This window comes from Physeter macrocephalus, chromosome 20 (genome assembly GCF_002837175.3).
Source record: "Physeter macrocephalus isolate SW-GA chromosome 20, ASM283717v5, whole genome shotgun sequence".
Lineage (NCBI taxonomy): Eukaryota > Metazoa > Chordata > Mammalia > Artiodactyla > Physeteridae > Physeter > Physeter macrocephalus.
Genome location: NC_041233.1, coordinates 37,406,102 through 37,432,518, shown reverse-complemented (window position 1 = coordinate 37,432,518; position 26,417 = coordinate 37,406,102).

The following is a 26,417-nucleotide window of genomic DNA, read 5'->3' as shown; positions in this document are numbered from 1 at the left end:
AACTAACACACCATTGTAAAGCAATTATACTCCAATAAAGATGTTAAAAAAAAAAAGAAAAAAAGAAAAAAGTAGACAAAGATACCAATACCATCCAGATAATTGAAAAGGCAATCAAAGACATTCTTTCTTTAAAAAGCCCATGTTTACATGAGCTTATAAGTGAGTTCTACCAAATTCTACAGGAGCAAATAATTCTTATACAAACTTTTACAGAAAAAATTGAGTAAAATCTGTCCTACTCATTTTAATAAAAGTTCATATTAATGATACTAAAACCAGATAAGGGCAGTATAAAAACAGACATTCACATATGAATATTGATGTAAAATTTCTACATAAAGTATTTTTTTTAAGTAAGGCAGACTGCCACATGCAGCACCTCATTTGGATGTATCTGGAGTCTTGGAAGCTTGACTACCCTATGTTCTCCTACAGTGGACCTTGAGAGCTTGTTTGGAGGTTCTAGCAGGGAAGCACAGCTAACGGTATACACTTGGCCAAAGAATGGTCCTCCTCTAACAGGGAAGGTCATTCTCTTCGTCCAAGTGCACAGCTTTGGGAGGGACACACATTGAGTGGTGAGGGAGGAAGGGGACACCCACCTAGCCAGCCTGATCAGCCAAATCAACCCTGGTGATCAATGGGGTGACAGATGTCACAGCTGGATTCTACATAAAGTATTAACATATCAAATTCAACTAAAAAGCTATAAATAGAAGAATGTCATATTCACATTCATTTATATAGGATATTGTTTTCTGGATATTTCTGGAGTTTAAGGTAAGTAATAATTTTTTGTACCACTTAAAAATATTTCATTGACGTTTATTATTTTTGTTTACAAGTCACCTATCAGTAACAGAAGATCTAGGTTTTATGTAGTCTGAAGCTTATAAAATTCAGGAGCACTTATTTAAAAAAAAGAGAATACAAAACTATAAATACAAAATTAGGTTCAGTAGTGAATATTTATTTAGTATGAGAGAATAAATCACAGAAAATTATGTTTATAAAAAGGTAAATATACTACAAACATCAAAAATCTAGAAAAACAAAATAATATTTTTAAATAATTAACTGCCTGACAAACTATAATACTTTTTTCCTCCATTTTTCTGCTGTATATTCTTTGATGTCTCTTCATTTGACAATTTTTTAAGAGAATAGGGAAAGACTCCTCTAGCATGTTTGAAATTTATTTTTTCTTACTGATTGATTATAAAAATTTCTTTAGCATCACTCTTTTGGTAATGCAGTAAAAAAAGTTAATGATATTGTCAAAATTGGGAAAACCCATATCAAGTTTATTTCATATGCAAACTATAAAATTTGGAAGAATTTTCTATAGATTAGCTTCTGTATATTTCCAATCTTTTGTTTGTTTGCTTACTTGCTTGTTTTTCTCCACTACACACATACTTCTAGTGCAGTCACCATAAGGATGCTCATACTAAGGTGTAACACTTAACCCTATACCTTTGTCATGGTAAGTCATCATGCTAGGCAAAAGAAGAGTATTACTGAAAACTGTTTCTATACAATACCAATATATGTGAAAGTAACCAAGAACCACATAATTATATTCTACTAAACCAAACTAGATGAATCCCTAAATCAACTTCCCGTTGGCCTGATCCCCCCAAATCCTGAAAATATTGTAACACATCCATCATGGTGGCTAGTGTATAGAAGGAAATCAGAGTGAAAAAGAGTAGTCTTAATCAATTAAATTTAAAATATCTTAATGGCATGTTTTATATATTAAAAAAAACTATGACCATGTAAACAGATGCCTCAGAAGGACACCATGTAATTGAGGGACCCTGAAGTTTAAGCTTCATTGGTGTCACAGAAATCCATCTCTGGCAGTCTATCTTTTTTCATATATATATATATATATATATATATATATATATATAAATTTATGTATTTGTTTATTTATTTTTGGCTGCATTGGGTCTTTGTTGCTGCACACGGGCTTTCTCTAGTTGCGGCGAGCGGGAGCTACTCTTTGTTGCTGTGCGTGGGCTTCTCATTGCGGTGGCTTCTCTTGTTGCAGAGCATGGGCTCTAGGTGCACGAGCTTCAGTAGTTGTGGCACATGGGCTCAGTAGTTGTGGCACATGGGCTTAGTTGCACTGTAGCATGTGGGATCTTCCCGGACCAGGGCTTGAATCTGTGTCCCCTGCATTGGCAGGCAGATTCTTAACACTGTGCCATCAGGGAAGTCCCTCTGGCAATCTATCTTATTGCTGTTCTTTGGAAGATAATTTTTCTTCTTTTTCTTGCTGCTAATAAGATTTTCCTTTATCTTTCATTTCTGTTAGTTTTACTCTGATGTGTCTAAGTGTGGTTTTCTTTTGATTTATTCTGTTTAGAGTTTTTAGGACTTCTTAAATACGGGGCTTTATGTGTTTTATTAGTTTTAGAAAATCCTCAGCCATTATCTCTTCAAATATTGTTTTTGTTTTATTCTCTCTATCCTCTCCTTCTGGTACTCTAATTACACTACTTTAGACTTTCTCACTGTATTCCCTATGTCTGTTATAATATCTTCTGTGTTTTTATCTTTTTGTCTTCCCATGTGTCAGTATAGGTATTTTATTCTAAACCATCTTCCAGTTCACTAATTCTCTCTTCAGCTGCATGTAATCTGATGTTTAACCATCTACTGAGTTGATTTTGGTTATTGTAACTTTCAGTTCTGGAATTTTCATTTGATATTTTTTTATTCTTTCCAAATCTCTGCCAAATTCACAGTCTCACCTTTTATTTCTTTGAAAAGGGTAAGTATAGTCTTTCAAAGTGTATTTTCTGATACTTCCATTTCCAGGATCAACTATTTGTCTGTTTCTATTGTCTATTGTTTTTCTTTTTTTTCTTTCCAGTATGTTTTATTATCTTTTCATATGCCTGGTTTTATTATCAAATCCCTGATATTATATATGAAAAACTAGAGAAATAAAATAATTTTAAGCCTAGGATGATGTTATATTCCTCCAAATAGATTTATATTGCTTTTGACAGTCTCCTAGGTTTCACTGGCAAAAACTGCAGCACTAAATACAATGCCAGAGACTAAAATAAATAAAAGCTGTACCTCACGCCTTCTGAGGGCCAGTTTATTTCTGGTTCACCATTTCTCCTAAGGATTAGCCCTTTAGGATCCTGACCCAAAGCTGGGAGGGTTTCCAGGGTTCCTCTTCCTTAGCAGGTTCTGAGTTCTATCCCCTCAAAGCTATTGACAGCTCTCCTCAATTCTTAACCTCTCAGCTACCTCTTCTAGGATTGAAAGATGCCTCTGGGAGAAAAAATTTTCAAGTTCCAGGCTCATTTGGAGTTTCTTCTCCCAGATTTTATTCTCATATTTCTTCATTGCCTGTTAGCTCTCTGACAATTTTAAACAGATGTTTTAAAATATATATTTTGCCTAGCTTTTCCAGTCATTCTTAGTAAGAGGGAAGTCCAGATTATTTAGTCTATATTCCTGGAAATCCAAGTCCCCCATAGCCCAACTCATTGCAATACAAGACAATACTTGTGTCTGTGGAGGTACCTTCAAAGCTCTCAATTCACAGAAATTAAAGGCTTTGAGCAGACGAATTTCATGAAATTGCTAACCAGCTGCTAAAGACTCAAAAGCATCTGGTTAGTGATATTAGCATGGATGAATAACATTATTGAGCCCTTTTAAAATGGAAATTCAGGCCACCATCCCTAAGCAAACTTCTAGTAGCAAGGTCTTCACTTACCTACAAAAAATAAGCTAATATTCTCAAAGCCAAACATAACTTGAATGAACATCCCACAACCTAAGCTCATCATCTAAAGCTTTGCAATGCTTCTGCTCCCAAGAGATCCCAGACTCTGAGCATCTTCCCTTTTAGACAGAATCTAGTGTCAGTCGTTACTCACTCAATCCCACCCTTTCTTACATAAGGAAATCTCAGCCCATATCTTCCTCTTCTTGACCCCCTCCCCACCTATCTGTTTCAGCTCAGGATATATACATTTAATTAATTCAGCTTTACCTCCAACCTGTAAATAGTGGGAGAAGTGTCAGATTTATATGGTGGATAAATAACAAGGGTTTTCCCAGGAGACTCCATCCTGGTGAAAGAGAGTAACTGTAATTTTCAGTTATGAGTAATTGTACATAATATAATCCTAAATGATTTTTCTTCTGTAATTTCATTAGAGTTTAGAAATTTAATTAGATTTTGAATCACTCTGAAATAAAGTAGCAAAACACCAAGAGACTGGGAACGGTGGTTATTTTGTCCTTTGAGGCCACATTCTTGGTCTCAAACTGGCATGTCTTCATTAGGAGGAAGTTTGCAGAACTTCTTGATATATTATTGTCTTTCAGAATGGACTCTGAATAGGTCTTTGGAGAGCATTAGAAAGGTACACAACTATTATGCACACTCTTCTTGAGGTTTAAGATCATCTGCCTTGCATATACTTAATAAAAATATGTCTCTAAAGTTGTTTAAGAAACTGTGGAGATAAGAAAGATGTTCCTTGAATGCCCCAATGCTGTTCCTGGATTATTAGCAACTACCTGTACATTATGATGCAGTGAGGGGCTGTTTGCTTAACTTTAATGACTATGTAAGGTTTATGGTTATTTTTATTGCTACAGCATATGAACTGTCATGGTGGCTATAATTAGAGGCAAGCTAAAGTGTTGCTGTTACAATCCTCCAGGACTGGGGAGAAACTACTTCCTTCTTATCAACTTTGCCTCTGTGCAAGAGTTGGCAAAAAAAAAAAAAAAGAAAAAAAGAAAAAAAAAGGAATCAAATTAAATGAACAGTTCTTACCTCAAAACAGGTTATGACACAGAAAAATTGAAAAGAGCATTAAAACTCCAGGCTAACAGCTTGCACCTAACGAAGCTGGAAGGAAACAATCTTCTTTTCCCCCAAATACCCTGATTTGTTTAATTCTCTGAAAGGCCATTGCCCACATCTTTTCCCAGAGGCCATCTGGGAAGCATGGTGATTGTGGAAATGCTCTAAGGGGTTTCCATATATCTCTGCCACGCTGCTGCTGCCTCTACCCAAATATCCTCTCTGTATCCCAGGCTGGGGACTGAAAAACTCAGGACAGACTAAGATGTATAGAGAAAACAGCCCAGAGGCTCTGGGAGCCCGTGAAAATGTCCCTGGGCTGCAGAGGAAAAATTCAGAAGCCCCAGGATTTAAAATGAATTAGACAATCTGACTACCTGGTCATTCTGAAGAAAGTAGGATGGTTTGGGTAGGAAGCTGAAAACACATTATGGACTCAGGAGAGCTGAGAGTTCTGTGGTGTGAATACAAGTGTCCAAGAGGCACTGGGAAGGAGGTGGGAGGAGAATCTGGGGAAAGGAAGAGCCTGGGAAGAGCTCCCTGAGCCTGGTTGGAGCAGAGCTGCAAATGTCTCAACAAGGGCTGCCCAGCTCTGTGCTGGACTCTGGGCAGTGACAGACACAGGAAACACGGCACCTGGCTCCACCGCCACCCCCGCTATTCATGCTGGCCCACTGTCTGCCTTCTCTTCTGCACTGTGAGTTCTCTGAGCAACACGGATGTGTCAGATTCATTTTCGTTTCCACTACACACACAGCAATTCCTGTTATACAGCAGGAGTTCAATAAATGTTGAATGAATGAATGGGATCAGAAAATAGCAAAGAGAAGCCAATGCCTCTGCCGTAAGGTGGGACCTGACAGTGGCTTCATGTTTGTCCAGGGATGTAACTAAACGAGGGCCTCCTTGAGAAGGTCAGCTGGTAATTTTTAACAAAAACTTTCAAAATGGCTGGTGCTCTTCGACATGTGAACTGTACTACTGGGGCTCTTTTCCAAGGAAATAACCTCAAAGATGGAAAATAGCCCAATGCACAAATATACCTGTAACAATGAAAAATTAGAAATAACCTAAACGTTCAAAGAGGAACACACCGAATCAGGATGCACACACTTGATGGGATATAGTGCAACTAATAACGATAATTTTTACAAAGAGATAACATGGAGAAGCCCGTTTGAGGAGAAAACAATATACAAGATCTGTTTACACAGCATGATCACAAAAATGCATGGGGGAAAAAACTGGTAATGTAACACCAAAATGACAAAAATAGCTGTGTTTGGGCTATTAGACTGTGGGAAAATCAATGTCTCCTCCACTCAACTTTTCTGTGTTTTCCAAACTTTTATTGATGCCACAGCAGTGGTCTCACTTTTAAAAGAGCCCTCAGCCCAAACCATCTGAGTCACCACCAAACGCCTGCCAACCACGGCCGGACTGGCAAGTAGGCTTTGTGGTGAGTCTTTTCCAAGAGATTTTCTGGTGAGATTTTCACGGGAAAACCATCTCCTGTGTTCAACCCCCTGGTGACTTCTGCTCACAAGACCCTAAATCCAACCTTTCTGAAAATGTACAGCAACTCTAAGTCATGGAACTGAGCTAAGCTTTATGTATTTTTTCCTTGCTTTCAAGATTTCATTCCATTTTATTTTATGCAAGTCACCGAGGCACCATCTGTGTCAAACTTCTGCCTTAGGTCTCAACTGGGACAATTAGCTACCGTTTATCTGCATCCTTCTGTCATTTCCACTGGAATATAGTGTTCTCATCACATCCCGTTCTGAGATTTGCCTGCTTCGGAGCAGTTGGGGAGAGCTTTCTCCAGTGTCAAACATCATCTTCTAGTGCAGATTTTGTGGTTCTGGGGGCAGTATTATCTTCTGCTCTCCTTGGAGGTCCATCCTGCTGATTACCTGAGCTCTAAGCCATCCCTCAACTCCCTGGATCATTCTCTCCGGGAAGAGCCAAGAGACAAGTGCAGGCAGTGCCAGGGGAACCAATGCAAGGAACAAGATTGTGAGTCGATCGTGCACTCTAATTAAACTTGGGAGTTGGGGGGATACTAGGAGAGCATGCAGAGCCCAAGATCAAAAACAGACAGGCAGGAAGACGTGAGTGGTGTTGGGCTGGAGAAACAGCCCTCTGAAAAAAAAAAAACAGAGAAAACTGAGCCATGCCCTAAGCATCTGGAGCTGAGACCCTGGGGGTCCAGGCATTCTTGAGGCCTAAACAGGGATTCTGAGCTCTGGAGCAGTAAGTGCTGGCTTTGAGGCCTGGCTCTGCACCTTACTGGCCATATCTAGGAGCAGGGGTCACAGGGAAGCCGGATGAGCCATAGTTGTCCCACAGAGTTGTCATACAGCAGTACCAGACCAAGAAGGGAGAGAGGGCCATGCGTGCTTAGGAACCCACCCTGGACCCAGGCTGCCTGGGTCCCAGTGTCCACATCCCCAGTTATGCTTAGTGTCACCTAAGCAAGTCACATGACCTCCCTGGGCCACAGTCTCTTCATCTGTCAGATCAGGAAGATGATCACAGTAAGACCTGCCTGGCCCTGAGAGAGCTGGCACACTGAGGCCATCAGAAGCACACCTGCCCGTAATGATGTTCACTCACTGATTCAGTATGGCGTCTGGCACAGAAGGGACGCCTCGCACTGATTCCACCTGACCTCAGTCCTCACCGACTTCCCGGCTGCCTCAGAAGGAGAACACACCTGTCCTTCTGTCACCTTGTTCCTTCTGGGCACAGATCCATCTGTGCCTGGGTTGGGCTCCTGCTTTTCCGAGCTGGGCAGCTCCCTGGCCTGGCCCTCATCTGCCCTCCACCTACACCCCTCGATGGCCAGAAACAAGGGGTTCACAGACACCCTGCACCAGGGCTGGCTCAGCCTTGCCACCAACAGCCTTCTCCCCAGACAGAGACAGCCAACTGCTGGTGACAAAGACACCTTGAGGCCCAACTACTCCACATTCTCGTTCACCTCGCCTCCCGCCCTGGGGGTCCTGAAGTCACAGCAGCACAAGAGGCTTGCAGCTGGCTCTCCATGGCTACCAACCACCCCCAGGCCGCACAGGAGCATAGTTCCTCACTGGCCCTTCCTCTCCTCCCTCCCGAAATCTGAAGGCCGCCTCCATCCCATCCAACTTTACTCCTGGTGTCAGCCCAGGGCACACCCGGGGCCACGGCACACACGCAGGCACTCTACCGTGTTCTGTATATTCAGGCACCCAGAAGGTAGGGAAGTGGAATCCCAGGATTACAGACAGACCCGGCTGGAGTCCAGGCATGGTCTATATCTCATGGCGAGCCAACAGTAGGAAGGGTCAGAGGATGGGAGGGAGAGGGGTGGAAGGTCTGCTGAGCTCTTGATGAGTGCCAGCACTGTGCTAGGCACATCCACATGCTCCAATACGAGGCAGTGTCCTGCTCCACGTCGACTTGGCCACCTCCACTTTCAGCCACAGCAGGTGGACAGTTCCAAGCATGCGTCCCAACTCCAGCCTGAGCCTTGGTTCTCTTTGCCTCTGCTTCTGAGTTTTCTTTGAAGACATGGCATCCTACTCAGCTCACAGGCAGTCTGGAAATATGGGGGAGTTACAGCTTCCTGGGCAACTCCACTAATGGGGGATGGGAGCTCGCATGCTCCAGCCTCTTGAGTTTTAAACAGACAATTTTGGCTGGGGTAGGCTTCTCAGAGATTCCTGCAGAGTTCCGCCTCCACTGTCTGTAGAAATCACCTTGCTATACACATTTTATGAGCTTTTCCCAGTCTCACCCTCCTTACTCCCTCATTCCTGCTCCCTGGTCTCACCTCCCAAATGGGTTCTTTGTACCCAAGGATTTGTCTCAGGTTCTGCTTGGGGGAAGACACAAACAAAAGCATCTCAAAAAAAAAAAAAAAAAAAAAAAACGGAATGGAGGACTTTGCAATTTATATTCTTAGCTGCCTTCTCGCAAAGGTGAATGTTGTTTAATGAAAGCCATTTTGCTTTCTAAGCACTCAGATGACTTAGACGTGACCCTGGGGAGAAGGATTTGGTGTTCCTGTGTTATCTGGTGCAGACGGGAGGAGGGAGGTGCAGCAGCAAAGGAAGAATGAGAAGCCAGTGGGGGCCCTTGAGGGACAGGCCAACAGATGGGCTGAGTGGAAGGCATCTGGAGGGAACTTTGTGACCACCTAGAGGGGTGGGATAGGGAGGGTGGGAGGGAGGGGGATGTAAGAGGGAAGAGATATGGGAACATATGTATATGTATAAGTGATGCACTTCGTTATAAAGCAGAAACTAACACACCATTGTAAAGCAATTATACTCCAATAAAGATGTTAAAAAAAAATAAGCGATTTCAGATGTTTGCGAACAGTGGTGTTCTATGTGAGTCTCCCCCAATCTGTCTCAACAGTGTGTGTGAGTGGATCTTCTGGAGCTCAGTTCAGGGATGAGTCTCACTGCTGCATCAGTGTTAGGCTTGGAAAGACTCCCATCCCAAGGAGGGCAAGGTCTCCAGGAAAAGTGGTCAAGAAGATGCAAAGCCATGGGAAGGCGGAATCCGGAATCGTGCAAGGCTTTCTTGGTAGGTGGGATTGGGGTGTGAGCCATCCTGCCCAGAGCTTGAGGGACAATGAGCTCCTTTTCCCCACACAGCTCGGCTGAAGTCATTCCAATAGTGCTGGGAAGCACAAATTGAAGATATCACAGGTGGGGTGGAGAGAGCTGGGGCATTTGTCGAGGTTAACACAGGGGGGAACCAAAATCCAAACCTGGGCATGTCTGTCTCCAAAACCTGTGCCTTTCACAATACCTGACGGGCCAAAGGAAAAGCACTGTTGATAAAGTCAGCGAAAGGGTTAACCTGAGGAGGGCGTCTGTTTCCTGTGTGTTCACTGGCCTCAGTGACCCTGAAGGCAGGGACAAACTCTTGCGCATGATAAACACAATATGTAACCACTATAGAGGGCTTTATTCCAGACACTGTTCTAATGACTTTTTCGGTAAAACTGATTTCCTTCTTCGAGGGGGAAGAAAACATACACACACACGTGATGTACTGCCCTGGAATGAAGCCTTATGTCTATGTCATATTTCCAAGCACAGCTGCTAACAATTTGGCCACTTTGAGTGGCTCCTCGTGTTCCATGAAATAGCTCTAGATGTCTCCTCTATTAATTGCTGGAAGGGAAAATGAGAGTTGTAGTGTCTGGTAAACGAAGAAATGAAGCCAAATGGCTACTGAGACTCTATTAGGACAGAGAGAGTGAGCAGCTCACACCTCTGGTCCCATGATCTCGTTTGGACAAAACAGAATTCTCACACTTCCTTGGAAGTGTGTCACCAACATGCCTGACAAGCTGGCTTAGTGGCCTGGCTTTCCACACATACTGCACACGTAGGCTGGCAGGACAGACCACTCTGCTGGACTCAGGTTACAGTGAGTCTAGGGATGCTTCACCTTGAACATTTGTCATCCAGGTTCCCTGTATTGTGGCATTGTCTGTCATTATACGTGGTCACCAGACCCCAAAACAGTGTACCCTGAAGGCAGGGATGAGCTCTTGCACATAAGAAACACAATAAGTAACAACTATGTAAAGTTTTATTCTAGACACTGTCCTAATGACTTTTTTGGTATTAACTACCTTGCTTCTTCAAGGGGAAAAGAAACATGATGTAGTGCCACTCTGAGCTGACACTATCATTGCCCTCTGTTTCACAGATTAGATACTGAGGGATAGAGAGGTTACCTTCCTAAGGTCACAAGGTGGGGGAAGGAGTGGTAGAACTGGGATGTAAACCCAGGAGATCTGATCTAGAAGCTGGATCTTTACCGCTCTTGTAGACTATCTCTAAAAAGGGGTATCAATAAATGGCTGGGGGTGTCTGATGTATCATACCAACCTGAGCATGGTGATGACCTGGAAGAATATTTCTCAGCTCAAACTATTCCTGATCTGATAAATTGCTTACATTTTTGTCTAAAAACCCCTGGAATAAGAGAGAAGATAGTGGAGTTAGGTGAGATTGAAGTTCATCAGGGGGCATGGAGAAGGGTGTGATGCTGCCAGTGAGGGGCTGGTTAATACTGATCCAAAAGATCCAGAGATCTAGGTTGCCATCAACCATCCTTCGTCCTTGCTCTGACTCAATTTTCCAAACTTAGAGTAGAACAATAAGGATGGATACAAAAGGGGGGTTAATTCAAGTAGGATAAATACCAAGAAACCCACACTTACACATATCAAAGTAAACAGTAAATCAAAAACAAATAGAAAATATTTAAAGAACAACTGGGGGAAAAAAGACACATTACCTTCAGGGGTACAACAGTAAGAACAAACACTGATTTCTCAATAGGAATGATGGGAACCAAAGGATAATGGAATTCTGTCTTCAAAGTTCTGAAATCAACTGTGGACCTAGAATTCTATAGCCAGCAAAAATATCCTTCAAAAATAAAAGCAAAATAAAGATATTTTCAGGCAAACAAAAACAGAGGATATACCACCAGCAGACTGGCCACAAAATGAAATACTGAAAGGTTTCCTATTGCCAGAGGAAATGATTCTAAATAGAAGCAGAGAGATGCAGAAGAAAAAAAAAGTGAAGAGCAACAGAAAGAGAACATATATGAGTAAATATAAATGACTCTTGACTGTGTAAAGCAATAATAACAGTGTCTTGTGGGATTTAAGTAAGGTATAGAATTGAAATGCATGACAACAAGCACATAAGGTAGGAAGGGTACATGGAATTAAAGAATAACATTCTTACATTGTATGGGAAATGGTAAAGGTATGAATCTATATTAGACATTAGTAAGTAAGTGATGTATGTTGCAATCTCTAAGGTAACCATCAAAATTAGTAAAATAGCATGTAAGAAACTTTCTAATATAGGGGAAAGAATAGAATAATGAAAAACTTCTTAATCCAAAAGAAGGCAAGAAAGGAGAGGAAAAGGAACATGGACCAGGCAGGACCAGTAGAAGAGAGTGGAAAAGGTAGTTATAAACCTAAATGTACCAGTAAATGCATTAAGTATAAATGGAAGAAGTATTTCAAAGACATAGATCACAGACTGGAGAAAAAGACTACACTGCCTACAAAATACACACTTCATATGATATAGAACAGTTAAAAGGATGAAAAATAATATGTCATGCAAACATTAACCAAAAGATAGCTGAGGTAGCTATATTAATATCAGTTTTTGAGGCAAGAAGCGTTATTGGAAATAAAGAAGAACACTTCACAATAAAAAAGTTTCACCAGGAAGATATAATAATCCTAAAATTTTACATCTAACAACATAGCCTCAAAATATATACAAGAAGAATCTATAGAACTAAAATGGAAATAGGCAAATCCACAATCATAGTGGGAGATTTTAAGACATCTCCCTCAGCAACTGACAAAACAAACAGATAATAAAACTCAAAAATAAACAAAAAAAGCATATTGAAGAGCAGAGAAAAAGTATGACCCAACTGGCTAATATAGAATATGGCACCCAGTATTTCCAGGCTGTTACCACCATAGACTTCAGAAGGAGAGAGTCATGTGGAGAGGGTCACCTTAAGAGAGGGTCACCTTAACAGAGGAGCTGTGACCTTCATCAAGAAACAAAGGCCAGTTGTGACCATGAGAGGGGTGGGATAGGGAGGGTGGGAGGGAGGGAGACGCAAGAGGGAAGAGATATGGGAACATATGCATATGTATAACTGATTCATTTTGTTGTAAAGGAGAAACTAACACACTATTGTAAAACAGTTATACTCCAATAAAGATGTTAAAAAAAAGAAAAAGAAAAAGAAACAAAGGCCAGGGTAGCTGCAAGGAGGGATCTGGGGTAATAAACACCCTGATCTCACCCTCTTCCCTCTGACCCGTCTGATCTCCTTCCAGCATTCCCCAGTGGCCAAGCACAATTGAAAACCATTGATGTGGTCCCTACAGATCAGCCATCCTGGGCGGAGACGGGGTGGAGAATGATGGGCTGTGTATCTGGGGGATGGAGGCAAAAGAAAGATACCCAGCACAAATGTGCAAAAATGAGTTGCTTTCTACAACTCAGTTTAATGTTTGGCTCCCTAAACCTATTCTGTCTTTTACAGACAATCTATCTGTTTTCCTTTAAGCTCAAAACATATGTGATTTCTCATCACTTAAGGGTTAAAATTCAGCCATATCGGGATTTTTTCTTTTTCAGGATTTCTCCCTCTTTTGTGATTTCTCATTGCTTCAGGGGTCGATGCTGAACTTTGGGGTTTACCAGGCAAAGGAGGAAAAGGGATGAAGCTGACCTCTTCTTGGTGGAATTTCTACTAGGTCTGAGTCAGCCTCTTGCTTTCAACAGGACTCATCCCACTTGGTCCACAGCATAACCAGTGTATAATGCTCTCTCGGTGATGGCTTGCCTGGTCTCCGGGCACTGACTCAATGCCCATGCAGCTCCCTCGAGCTGTCAGACTGCTGACACATAGCCGTATCTCCAGCCAGTATCCCAGAGGGGATTTTCCCAGCTGTATTAGTCTATGTGCATTCCCCCATCTCAGCGATTAAATTCTGTATAGACCCACCACAGGTTGCCTATGTCTCTGCTTAACTCCCATGCCCCACCAGGAAAAAACTGAGACACTATACTGAGCCTTGGGAAGACAGAAACATACTGGGGAAAAGGGAACTATCCCTGGCCCTCTTATATTTGATATGCCATACCCACGCTTTTCCTCCGTTGCCCCAGGACAGCGATTTCACTAGCTCACTCCTGGGAGATTGCAAGTACAATGTAAATCCTCTCTACTCTCTGATCCCAAACTTTCTCGGAAGGATGCAGAGGGTGGAGCGTTCCCAACATACTCTCATAAGGCCATCAACACTAGCTCTCTACTCTTCTCACCTGCTCTGGACTCTTCAACTCACTCCAAATCATCCGTCCTCATTGCTTTATTGGAACTGGCTCTTGTCAAGGTTACCAAAGATCCACCCAGAGTTGAATACCAAGATGACGTCTTTCCCCTCCTCTTATTGACCTCTCAACAGCACAGTGGGCCACTCCTCTTTCTTGGCACAGTGACTTTTTTGGCTCCTGTGCCCACACTGTCCTTGCTTTCCTGCTCTCCCAGGTAGCTCTCCTTCTCTGGCTCATTGACTGCTCCTTTAGTCATACCAACTCTATGGACATTAACCCCTTAGGACCTTTCTGGTCTTTCTTCTCTGGGCCTCATCTACACTCTCCTCCCCATGCTAATGTTTCTCATGTTTACTCTCCAACCAAGTCTCCCTCCCAACCTGCAGGCTCCCCCTATCCGACTGCCTTCCTGGCCTCTCCATTTGCATTTCCAGCTGGCATCTGAAATTCACCAGGATGGAAACAGAACTCCTGGCTCGCCCTTCCCTACAGACTGTCTCTTGGTCTCGCTCACCCACTCAGTTTCTCCATCGCTTAACATGGGAGGTGCACATATTGATTCCCGCTCCTTGACATCCATGTCCAAGCATCACAACAAATCCCGCAGCCATCACTGCTCTCCTCCACTGTGACCAACCTGGTCCAAGTCACCACTGCCTCTTGCTGGGACTATTTCAATACCCTCAACTGGCCTCCCAGCTCCATCTCTTCCCCACCCAGCAACCACAGTGACACAAAAACACACCAAAAACATGAAATGGCCCATGTTACTTCCCACAGAAAACACTTTAACAGTATCTACTCTGTCTTAGTATAAAAAGCATACTTGATTTTTTCCAGCTTTATCTGGTATATACTTGACATATAACATTGTGTAAGTTTAAGGTGTACCACATGGTAGTTTGACACACGTATATATTGCAAAAAGATTACCACAACCTTATGTCAAGTCTTCTTTATGGTACTGAAACTCCTACTTTATTGCATGTCTCAGGAACCAAAAAGAAGCAAACAAACAAATAAATACACCTGAACATATCATAATGAATCTGAATTTAGAAAGCTTCATGGATGAACTTGAATGAGTATCTTCAAATACACGTGGCAAATGCTGTCAATTTATCATTTCGATTTCAGTCAGCCAAACCTTACCGAATGTTAACGTTGGCATCAAGTGTCACAAAATCAAAGATAAAAGAGGTGTTTTAAACTATATTCACACTGACCCTCAAATTTTCTCCTAAGTAGCAGGGAAGGTATCTGTTGCGCAACTATTAAATGCCAGTACGTGTCGGCAAGTTGAGGCTGGGAGGGGAAGTGACTTGCCCAAGGACATGGCTAACATGTTGGAAGAGCTGGGACACAACCTCAGGTCCTCTGGACTCCTAAAGCCTCTTTGCCCTTCTCCACAAGACTGCGAGGGTCTGAAGCCAGTGGTGGAAACTGCCGCAGTCACTGGGTTCCATACTGTGTAGCAGGCACTGTGCCCCAGGCTGCACATTCATCATCCCATTTAGTCCCCACGACAGCCCTGTGTGGAATGTACTATAACGATCACCAATTCCACGCAGGGGAACCGAGGGTTAGGGCTTCTGGTTGTTGTCTAAGTCAAACAGAGCTACACAGTGGGGCCCGGATCTGAACCCAGGTCTATGTGATGCTATAACCCATGCTAAGAGTCATGCCATTATCCTGCCCCCATACACACACACAGCTCTGGAACCTGAAAAGCAACAAGCTTTGCTGCCTGGGCGTAAGAAAGGGTGTCAGGCGGGCAGAGGCACTGGTGCATGAGACCGACTCTGGCCAGTATTATGGGAGAGGGGTTCAGCCAGCCTAGGGATGGGCTGCAGCTCCCATATACTCACCCATCCCCATCAGAGTGAGGAGGCCGCGACCAGAAGCTCAATGGGTCAAGATTTCCTATCCCATAGCGTTAGCTTCTGGAGTTTTCAGCAGCATCCTGCAGTCTGGGGTGAAGCGTGAGGTCATCGGTCCTCAGGCCTCCCCTGAGGCACCCGGCCATCTGTTTTCACTTATGCCTGCCTCCATGGCACAGCAGCCGCAGATCAGAATCCCAATCCCCGCTGCCTGCTGAGTAGCTCCAAGCAGGTCGATGTCCCTCGCTGAGCCCCTTTATGATTAGGTGATTTCTAAAAGGAGGCCCTTCCAGTCATAAGATTAGGTGACCAATGAAATATTACTTTGAAAATGTAATGCTTCCATTCTTCTAGTCAAAGAGCTTTGCCAGCAGACCTAAAGCTGTTGTCTGTGGGGTATGACCTTCTCCCAGGGAGGCGGCCCGTTGGAATTCTTCCTAGGTCGGCTCCCAGATAGTAGCCAGGGAAAAATTCCAGGCAGCCCGCTATGTTACTGTTGCTCTCTGATAACACCCCATGGCTCTTAAAATAGTTGTCAGGTGGATGGTGGGACCCTCAAATGTTTTCAGGCAAAGGGTAAAGAGAGTGACGTGACCTGACCCTGGGGGACTTCTTCTGTATCCTGCTCTCTTTCTGGGGAAAGGCTCTGCGCTGTGAGGGTCAGAGAGAAGCAGTCGAGGCAGCAGGCTGCCCTTGTCGCCGGCGTGGCAGACAGCTCAGAGCAGCCACAGGAAAGGAGCGCTGCCGGCTCCGCCCACTGCTCCCTCCATGCAGTGCAGGCAGCGTGCACTCACACTGTGACTGACAAACACGTGGTGGCCAGGACCTCGGTCAGGGCAGGCTCAGCGTCAGCTCGGTGCACGGCCCCAGCCCTCTCCAAGGGAGCCCATCGCTGCCACCTACATAACTTCTCCCCAGCTCCGCCCGGGCCTCCCTCTGGAGGTTGGGAGAACATCGGCTCTGTAGAGTCCCTTCCTCTTTATCAGCCCTGCATCTCCTGCTGTCTTGCTGACCAAGGCACATTCTTCCTGATGACTGTGATGTGTTGGTGAAGATCCCCTGATTTCTGCTCTTTCATTACATTCTATTTCTACCAACCCAGCGTGGCATGCAAAATGTTTCCAAACATTTGTGCCATATATAGAACTTCTTACCAGCTTTTCTTCTGGACATATTTGTTAACCTGACAAGGCTGCCTCCTTTCTCTGTTAGTACTAGACCTTGCCCTCTTGGTGACATTCTGCCTCCCACCTCTGGGCTGCAGAAGAAAGTTGGTGGGGCTTGGGCCTGGCAGCCAGTGGCTCTGGTGTGGCCAGCTCCTGTGGATTAATGAGATTAACAATGGAGTCCCGTGGCACTCCGTGGGTCAGGGGAGACGTAGGGAGCCCACTTCCCAGGCAAGTAAGCAGGGGCTCAGCGACTGGCCCAGGGCAGCCATGGCTCGGGCCTGTACACCAGCCCCAGCCTTCTCCGCTCCCCGAGACTGTCTTAGGCTCCTTCTTAGAAGATACCTTGCAGAGCATTTAGGGTGAAGTGATTAGCATTTAAATACCTATTTTCAAGTAATCTATATCTGCACACATATCTCAGGGAATCTGAGAAAGATGTGAACAACCAAGAAGCAGGAAGCCAGAAACTGTACAGTAACAGCATCTGTGACCTCAGCCAGACCTTGCCCTCCCTGCCCAGCCCTGCGGTGGGACCAGTGCCAGCCTCTGCCCCTCTCCGAGTTCCTAGAACAGGTGTGATTGAGCACATTCAGTCAGGTTCCTACCCACGGACCTCGGAGGCGGGGTTGCCCTGGGGTATCAGCGCTGTGCTCCTGGAGAGGGGGGCATTTGTAGGGAGCTCGGTCAGCCTGTCTACCTCAACCCCCAAGAAGCGTCTGCTAGAGGCAGATGAAATAATTTCTAAAGGGTAATAGCAAGTGGAAGGGAAGAAGGGCGGCTCAGGGACTTTCAGGGCATGCTAAGCAGAGGCGTTTGGACTTTTCCTGGGCACGCTGAGGAGCCATTGGTGGGTTTGGCAGGGGAGGTACTTGACACGCTAAGGTGCTCACGACTGGTCCCCTGACAGGTCAGAGGCACTCCCAGCAGTGCCCCGGAGGGTCTGACCTCTGTCCCAGACCTCTGTCCCACCCTGACACCTATGTTACTGTACCCCAACCCTTTGCCCACGATGGCTGGTATGCTAATCTGTGTCACTCACCTCCACAACCAGACCGGGTCTCTGTTGCTTGAATAAAAGAAATGTAACTCATTTAGCCACCAACCTGGCATTGTCCAAGTGCCCCTCACTTCCCAGCTCCATGCCTTTCCTCCAGCAGCTCTCTCTGCTTGGAATATCATCCCCGGAAGCCAACTCCTCGTAGGGGATTGTATCTGACCTTTAAGGTCTCTAATGCGGGCTCCTTCCTGAAGGTTTTCCTCAGCTTTCCAAATGGATATGACGCCTACCTACACCACCTTCTACCTACCCCGTGGCACTCATCTCAGCCTGGTGGTCTTAGGTTAATTATCTGTTACCATCTCTCTCAACTAGAAGTGCAGGTTCTGTGTAGGCAGAATCTGGGCTTCATTCTTCTCTGAATCTGCCACCGGGCCTCACCAGGCCTGATCCATGGAGAGAGCCCAGTGTTTGCATACTGGGACAGAGGTACGTGGAGAGAGGATGGGGCCTGGGAGGGCAAGTGAAACTGAAGTCCTTGTAGACTTTCTTGTGGCCTGGGCCAGCCCTGGCCGGTGCTGGGAACCAGGGTCCCATGGGAGATGGGTGCTCAGCTCACATAGACTTAGACGCATGGCTCTGTGCATGGCCCCCAAGTGCCCCCAAGTACCTGCCAGTGTAGGGCCTGGGGCCATCTCTCCACTGCAGAGAAAATGCCCATGAGTGGGACCACAGTCAGAGCAGCTGCCCCTCCCAAAAGGACTGAGGGTTGGATGGTCCCATCTACCACCTGGGGCCTGGGTGCAGCCCTCTGGGAGCCCCACAGGCCCGTCTCTCTGGGGGCTGTGTGCTCAGACTACAGGGGCACATTCAAAAAGGCACAGAGAGTCCTGGGTGGGGGCAGCATTAGCAACCTGAGAAAGTTCTGGGCTAAGGACCCTCTGCTTCAGGAGAATGTGCTGAAGGTCCCGGTGCTAAAGACTGAAATAAAGTAGAGGGTGCAGTCATTGGCTCTCAGGAAGACCACACTGCAGAAGGGAAGGGAGGGGATTTGCCCCCAAACTGCCATCTGGAGAGCCAGCTTGGTCACGTGCAGCCAGGCTGAGTGCTGGACCCGCTCTTCAACCAGGGTCCCGCCCCCAGGCTCTCTCCCAGGCCTTCCCTCCTTTCTCTCACAAAAGGCCTTTGCAGGAGGCTAAGGAACAATTTTCCAAAAGGCCTGAAGTACAGGTAGCCTGGAACAGCCTACTGGGCTTCCGGGGGAACAGCTCCTTCAGTTACAGGAACAGAGTCATTTGGTTTAAAATCCCCATAAAAGCATCAATGCTCATTTCCTATATTGGGTCATATTTCCTAATTACTGTCCCAAAGGAAAACCTAGGGAAAAGGAGAGAGAAGCCAGCCCTGCCGCCTTCATTTGTACATTTAAATAAAGTGTGATTAAAAAGCACACCCTGCACATTTGCCTGGAACACACCTTCCTTCGGTGAACATTTCTGATGAACACCAAATGGAATCACTTCAAAAAATTATTAGTTCAGCTTGAAAGTAACTGCCACTTATTTTGTTTATAAGGCAAGCTCTGCTGGTGACATCAGATTAGACTTAACTGCATCCTGTTTTGATGCTAACTAATATTTGCCCTAATACTAAGCATAAATAAGTAGGAATTTCTCCTGAGACACCACAGATATTACATCTTTAATGGGACCTAATAGTCAGAGGCAAGCCAATTGCCCTGCTGTGGGATTATAATTATGTGCGCTCTTGTTCCCCCTTTTAAATTTCTCGAGCAGAGAGGAGCACTCGAAGCCATTAGGCTTAGGCTTTCTCCAGAAACGTGGAGTAGAAATGAAACAGCCATGTGCAAACTCCACGTTATCCATTCCGGAAGCTGATGGCATTCCGTGCGCTCCCACAAATGCACTGCCTCTCCCAAAGCTTCCTGGTAAGTGGCAGATGCCACCGGCAGCTGGAAGGAGGCTGGGCATTTGAAAGGGGCCACATCCACACTGAGGCCAGGAGCTTGAACTTTAGGCGTCCTCTGCCTCCAAGACATGCCCCTACAGCCTCCTTGAACGTCTCTGGTTTTGGCCCTTGGCTTATGCAGGGAAAACTTCCTCTGGCTCTATCGGGGAATTAGGCTGTTGCTTTGTTTTCTGAGGATGTTTGGGGATGAGGACTCAGGGCCCTGTCTTGAAGGACATATAGACCACCTGGACACATAGGCAAAGCCCTAAATAAGAGCTTGTTCAGGTCTCCAGCCCAGGGCCCGTGCCCTGTCCCTTCAAGCTGCTGAGAATCTGGGGCCCTGAGACAAGAAACACAGTGACCATTTTGAGAAAAGGACTAGAGATCACTAGAGGCTGGAGGCAGAACATGGGCTGTAGGCTGTAGGAAGAGAATCTCGGAGCCTGGACAGCTGGCGAACTCACCGTCCTAGCTTGCAATAATAGGCTAAGGAGCAGTGTGCCTGCAGAACAGGAAGCTGCAGGGACAGGCAGACCCTGAGCTGGGGCTGGAGGGGCCACAGTGAGGCAGCCGTGCTCCAAGGCTCTTTGCCTTTTAGTGCCTGCCCTGCAGGCAGGGGAGTGGAGCCAAGGGAAGAGAGTTGGGGTGATGCTGGCATCTGCTCCCTTCTCCCTGTGGCTGGGGTCCTAGACCCTCTGTGGGTCAGCATGGAAGTGGTCCTCAAGGGGGGCAGTTATGACAGCCACTGGGCATATCCCAAACCTGGCTCCTTCTAGACGTCGGAAAATGACCCCTTCCCATACTGACCATCTCAGCTCCCCAAATGACCTCAAGTAGGCCCTCTTGTGTTTGACTCTCTTGTGCCCAAGGAATTCTCTAGACTGAGAAAGCCCATCTTTGGCCACGGACTGATGGCTGGGAACCTGCCAACCCTTTCCTGGCCTCTCATCTCTCTGGCCCTCCACCAAACTAATGGCTCTGGTTAATAACTCTGTCTGCACCTGACATGGAGGTACTCAATAAGCAGTAGCTATTACTTTATTATTATTTTATAATAGGTATGGAAGAAATGAGTGGGGCATGGATAATACATGATGAGGGAACTCAGAAGGGAGACAGATTACTGAGAGCAGGGCAGGCTCACAGAGGAGCCTATGAGAGACAGGCAGGAGGGGAGGACATTCCAGGCCAGCGACGGGAAGGTATGTCATAGGTTTGAGAAACACCGTGTGGACTATTTGGCTCTAGTGAGAGGTTCTTGTTCACAGAATGGAGTCAAGGCGCGGGTAGAGGAAGGGAAGGAGAAGGATGCAGAGGGAACAAAGGCATGAAAGCCACACTCAGATTGAAGAGAGGACCACAAATGTTAGGCTAAGCTATTTATATTTTGTCCACGCTCAATAAGGGGCTGCCGAGAATCTTTACACCTGGGAGAGACAGATGTGCCACAGGATTTAAGAAGGACAGTCTGGAATCTTACATAACAGGGACTGGAGAGAGAGAGAGAAATAGTGGTAGGGGCGTGGGGGGCAACGGTGAGGAAAGTGGGACTTCAGCACCCGGGGACTGTCTGCCTGTGGGGAGGGAGGGAGAAGAAGAAAGAAGCCAGAGGGCCCAGGGTTTTGCCACTGGGGAAAGGAAGACAAGTTTGTATCAGGAGACGCGGCTTCCAGATGGCCTTGCAAGGTCCTATCAGATCCCTGGGAGACACCACCTTCCTGGACTGGTACCCACCCCACTGAGACCTGCCAGTCCAGACAGAGCCATCACACCGCAGTGAGAGTTGTCCCTCCAGGGACCTGCCACGCGTGTCTTTTTGGATGAGTTATTGCTGCTGCTGAGCAAGGTTCTGCCCTTCTTTTATAATTTTTGGAAATTAAAAAAATACAGAAAAATACAATGGGGATAAAAACCAATGACTCGTATCTCAGACAATTAAACATTGTGATATTTTGGTATATTTCCTCTTCATCTTTTTCTGTGCTTATATGCTTTTTTTAAAAAATCACACAAGTATTATATTCTTTTCTTAAATCAGTGTTAGAACATGTCAGCTAAATTTAAGGTCCTTTACCCTCCCCTCAACCCAGTGGCTACCTCTATTATGAGTTTCACATCGCCTTCAACCCATGTTTTATAGTCTTATATACGTAGATACATATCTATCCATAAAAAATAAATAATATCATTTGGTGTGTTTCTATTTTCATAACTGACAAAAAATGGATTTTTCTGTACCTTGGTTTTTTCCACTCGACATTAAGTTTTTGAGATTTATCCCTATTTTTTTTTTTTTTTTTTTTTTTTTTTGCTGTACGCGTGCCTCTCACTGCTGTGGCCTCTCCCGTTGCGGAGCACGGGCTCCGACGGGCCCAGCCGCTCCGCGGCATGTGGGATCCTCCCAGATCGGGGCACGAACCCGTGTCCCCTGCATCGGCAGGCGGACTCTCAACCACTGCGCCACCAGGGAAGCCCAGTCCCTATTGATTCAGATAGCTCAAATGCCTTTTGCCTGCTCTACCTTATTCTTATGTTTGCATGGGTTACCTTTAATTTATTCCTTCCTCCATTCACATTTAGGTTGTTACACTTTGTTATTATTGCAAATATTGCTATACTGAAATTCCTGGTACATCTCTCCTGGTTTCTACCTTTAAACTGGCACACCAAATCACTTCTCTCTTAAGGTTATAAAAGCCATTACCCTGAGAAAGATAGTCATTTCACTGGGGCTAATACCAACGTAGAATTGTTGAGTGATAGAGTGTGTGCATTTTAATTCCCTCTTTTTCTATGAAGGGATTTAACTGAGCACACATATTCCCAAAATAAACCCCTCAGCCTTTGGAAACTTCAGTGTGCTCTCAAGAGGCATGGTAACGAGGCTATCTGGGAAACTGGGTTGCAAATCTTTCGTGTGGATAATGCCATTTGGCCTCAGCTTACTACTGATACTGATATAAACTTTCATTCTTATGTATTTATATTTTTAATTACAAGTATATTATAACATTACATAAAATGTGGGAGCAGATAAAAGGCCATTCCCAGGGAATTTGAAAATCACAGTTTTGCCTTCTCAAGACAATGAATCTAGACAATATTCCTCAATGGCTGAAGGTCCATTAGGTGAAATGTTGACAGGGACTTCACAATAACAGCAACTGACATTAACTGTCAGTGGACACTGATCAATAATCGCTCAGAGTGGTTTCACCAGACACCATGCTCCTTATGATATGATGCAATAGGAAGAACACAACACCATCTAATAAGGTTTCCTTTCAAAACGAAACAAAACTGAACCTGAACATGAGCAAGTAACTGGGTCTAATTGCTGGTTAAAGGAAATCTGGCACAATCAATGACACTTTTAGGAGAAAATCAGCCAAACCCAAGTGTGAAAGATCCACAGGATTGATGATCAGTTCTTCCAGAAATAAATGACATGAAAAAGGTGTCCTATTATAGCTGTTAAATAGCTTTAAGAGACTTATCACCAAATGAAAAGTGTGAAATTTTGGGGGATCCTGATTAGACCAAACTAACTGTAAAAAGAAACTTTATAGAAAATCAGGAAGAATTGGACACAGACAGGATATTAGATAATGTTAAATTCATCATACATCTTGGTAACCAAGGTGATGGTAATGACTAAACCCAAATCTTCCCACATAACCTCTGGAAGGAAGGAAGGAAGGAAGGGAGGAAGGAAGGAAGAATAAAACTATACAAAACTCATACTCTCCACATAATTAGAGGAAGGAAAATGTTCAAACTTCAAATTACCTGGTTGGATAAATAAACAAATATATTGTGGATAATGAGAGCTAAATCTATTATTAAATACAGGAGTTACAAATATGGGAAGTGAAAAGGATAAGTAAAATCTGTGTTGTTGGATTGGAATTAGAGGCTTCAGTGTAAATTTATGAAAATTTTATGTATACTTTGTGTGTGTGTGTGTGTGTGTGTGTGTACAACAGCTAGTAAGATATATAAATATGAGTGGGGCAGGGGGGTGTATTGTGGATGTGGGTGTTTGTACATACATATATTTCTTAGCATGGTGTACTGGAGAGCCAAGAAGCAATGATACACTCAAAAAACTGAGCTCATCTTGCACTCAGCTCTTGGTTTCTAAATACCATCTTTAATAAAAGAAGCTGGCTCTCCTTGGTAAAATGGCTGATTCGAGGACTGGAGTGCAGAAAGTACAAGATGAAACTGGAATATCTTGTGCTGGAAAGTTAGAAAGGCTCAAAATATTATGGAGACATGTCAAAAGGACACAGAATTCAGCATGAAGGGCTCTCAGTGGCCAAATCTGGGACAATTAGAACATCAAAATAAATAATAGTATAATGGAAAATAACTTTTTGAATAAATTAAGAATCTATGAGTTCATGCTGATGTCAATCAAACAATCAATCAACAGGAAGGAAAATCTCTTCCTTACAACAGAAAGCCAACTAACAGATGTAGAAGAAATTTTGAAGTTAGAAAAGTTATCACATGACAATCATTGCAAAGGTCACATGCCCACAACTGTATGTTTATTTCCTGGTTGTAACCATAGGATTCCAGTTATGCATGAACTTGTCTTTGTTTTTAGGAAATACAGTCTATGGTATTTAGGGATAAAAGGGCATAATGTCTGCAACTTATTCTCACCTGGTGCTATGGAGTGAATGTTTGTGCCCCCAAAATTCATATGTTAAAACCTCATTCCCAATGTGATGATATTTAGAAGTGAGGCCTTTGGGGGTGATTATGTCATGAGAGTGAAGCCCTCATGAATAAGATTAGTTTTCTTATAAAAGACACTCCAGGGAGCTCCCTTGCCCCTTCCACATGTGAGGGCACAGCAAGAACATGTCATTCTATGAACCAGAAAGTGGGCTCTTGCCAGACACTGAATTTGCCAGGGCCTTGTTCTTGGACTTTGTAGCATCCAGAGCTATGATAAATAATTGTTATTTAAGCCACTCGGTATGGTATTTTAGGTATAGCAGCTGGAACAGACTAAGACAAATGGTTGAAAAAAATAATAATGTGTGTGTAGTTATGGGGAGGGGAAGATGAATAGAGCAACTGAGATATATCATTAACATTTGGAGATTCTAGAATAAGAGTATGAAGAAATTCTTTCTACTATTCTTCCAACTTTTCTTTAAGTCTAAAATTATGTCCAATTTTTTATTTTTTTTACTTTTTATTTTTTTGCAGTACGCGGGCCTCTCACTGTTGTGGCCTCTCCTGTTGCAGAGCACAGGCTCCGGACGTGCAGGCTCAGCGGCCATGGCTCACAGGCCCAGCCACTCCGCGGCATGTAGGATCTTCCCGGACCGGGGCACGAACCCGTGACCCCTGCATCGGCAGGCGGACTCTCAACCACTGCGCCACCAGGGAAGCCCTGTCCAATTTTTTAAAATGACACACACATGAAAGAAATTATTTACTTCTCTGGTTGTGATGATGACATGTGGGTTATGCATTTTAAAAAATTATTATCTGTTAGAGATTTTTTAATTTATATGAAGGGAACATTGCAAAAGTGTACTAATTGTGAAACCTAAGTGATGGATTTATGAGAGTTTTTTTACCTTCTCTCCCTCCATGTATGTTTTATATTTTTTATAATGAAAAGCTCTTTTTTAAAAAAGTTACTCTTAATTCCACGTCATTCCAAAGACTGGAAAGGAATACTATTTTTGTATATTCTCTCTAGTCTTTGGAGTGATGCATGTATTTTGTGGTACATACTGTTTAAATTCTGCCCATTTTACTTTTCACGTTATCAAAGTCTTCATAATTGACTCTTGGATGGCTTGCATATTCTTCCATCAGTCAGATAATATACTAAATCATTTCACTAACGTTGAACTTGTAGTTTGCTTACACAGTGCACTCAAATACATAGTGTTTTTTCTTATCTGGGATCTTTCCTTAGGAAAGATTTCCAGAAGTGAGATTTCTGGATCATAGACATGATCATGTTTATGAATCTTGAAACATTTTGGCAGATTGCTTTCCAAAAAGGAGTACCAGTTTACACCATATGAGACTAACCATAGGGAGTTAGCATTAATTTTTTAGCTGGTGCTGGGGTTGTGTTAATTGCATCTTTCTGATTTCTCTTCTGTGAGTTGTTCTGTCTCCATGCCTCTGTTGGGGTCTTAATGTTCTTCAGAATTTGCATGAGCTCTTTGAGTAATAAAGATATTACCCTTCATATCATGTTTGCCTCAAATGTTTTTCCTGGAAAGCTCACTTTAAATGAAGGAGAATTTGTAGCAATGTCTTAGTAACCAGACAACCAGTACACCTGCTACCTCTCACATTCTAAGAAGAGCTCCATGTCCTGGTGATGCAATCAGTTGTTTAGAAAACAAAATATTTATATTTATCTAAAACATAAAACATTATGAAAAGATTGCCTTGAGATAATTTGCCAAAGACTACAAAATAGACCAAAGATCCTGGCTATGTCTTCACGACCAAAATAACTAGCTTTAAAAATGACTGATGTGGTCTTTGTACTGTTTTCTTAACAACCAACTCAACAGTCTCATGACTAAAAAAGTAGGACATTATGGCAGCCAAATAAAGCTAATCCATAGAAAAAAG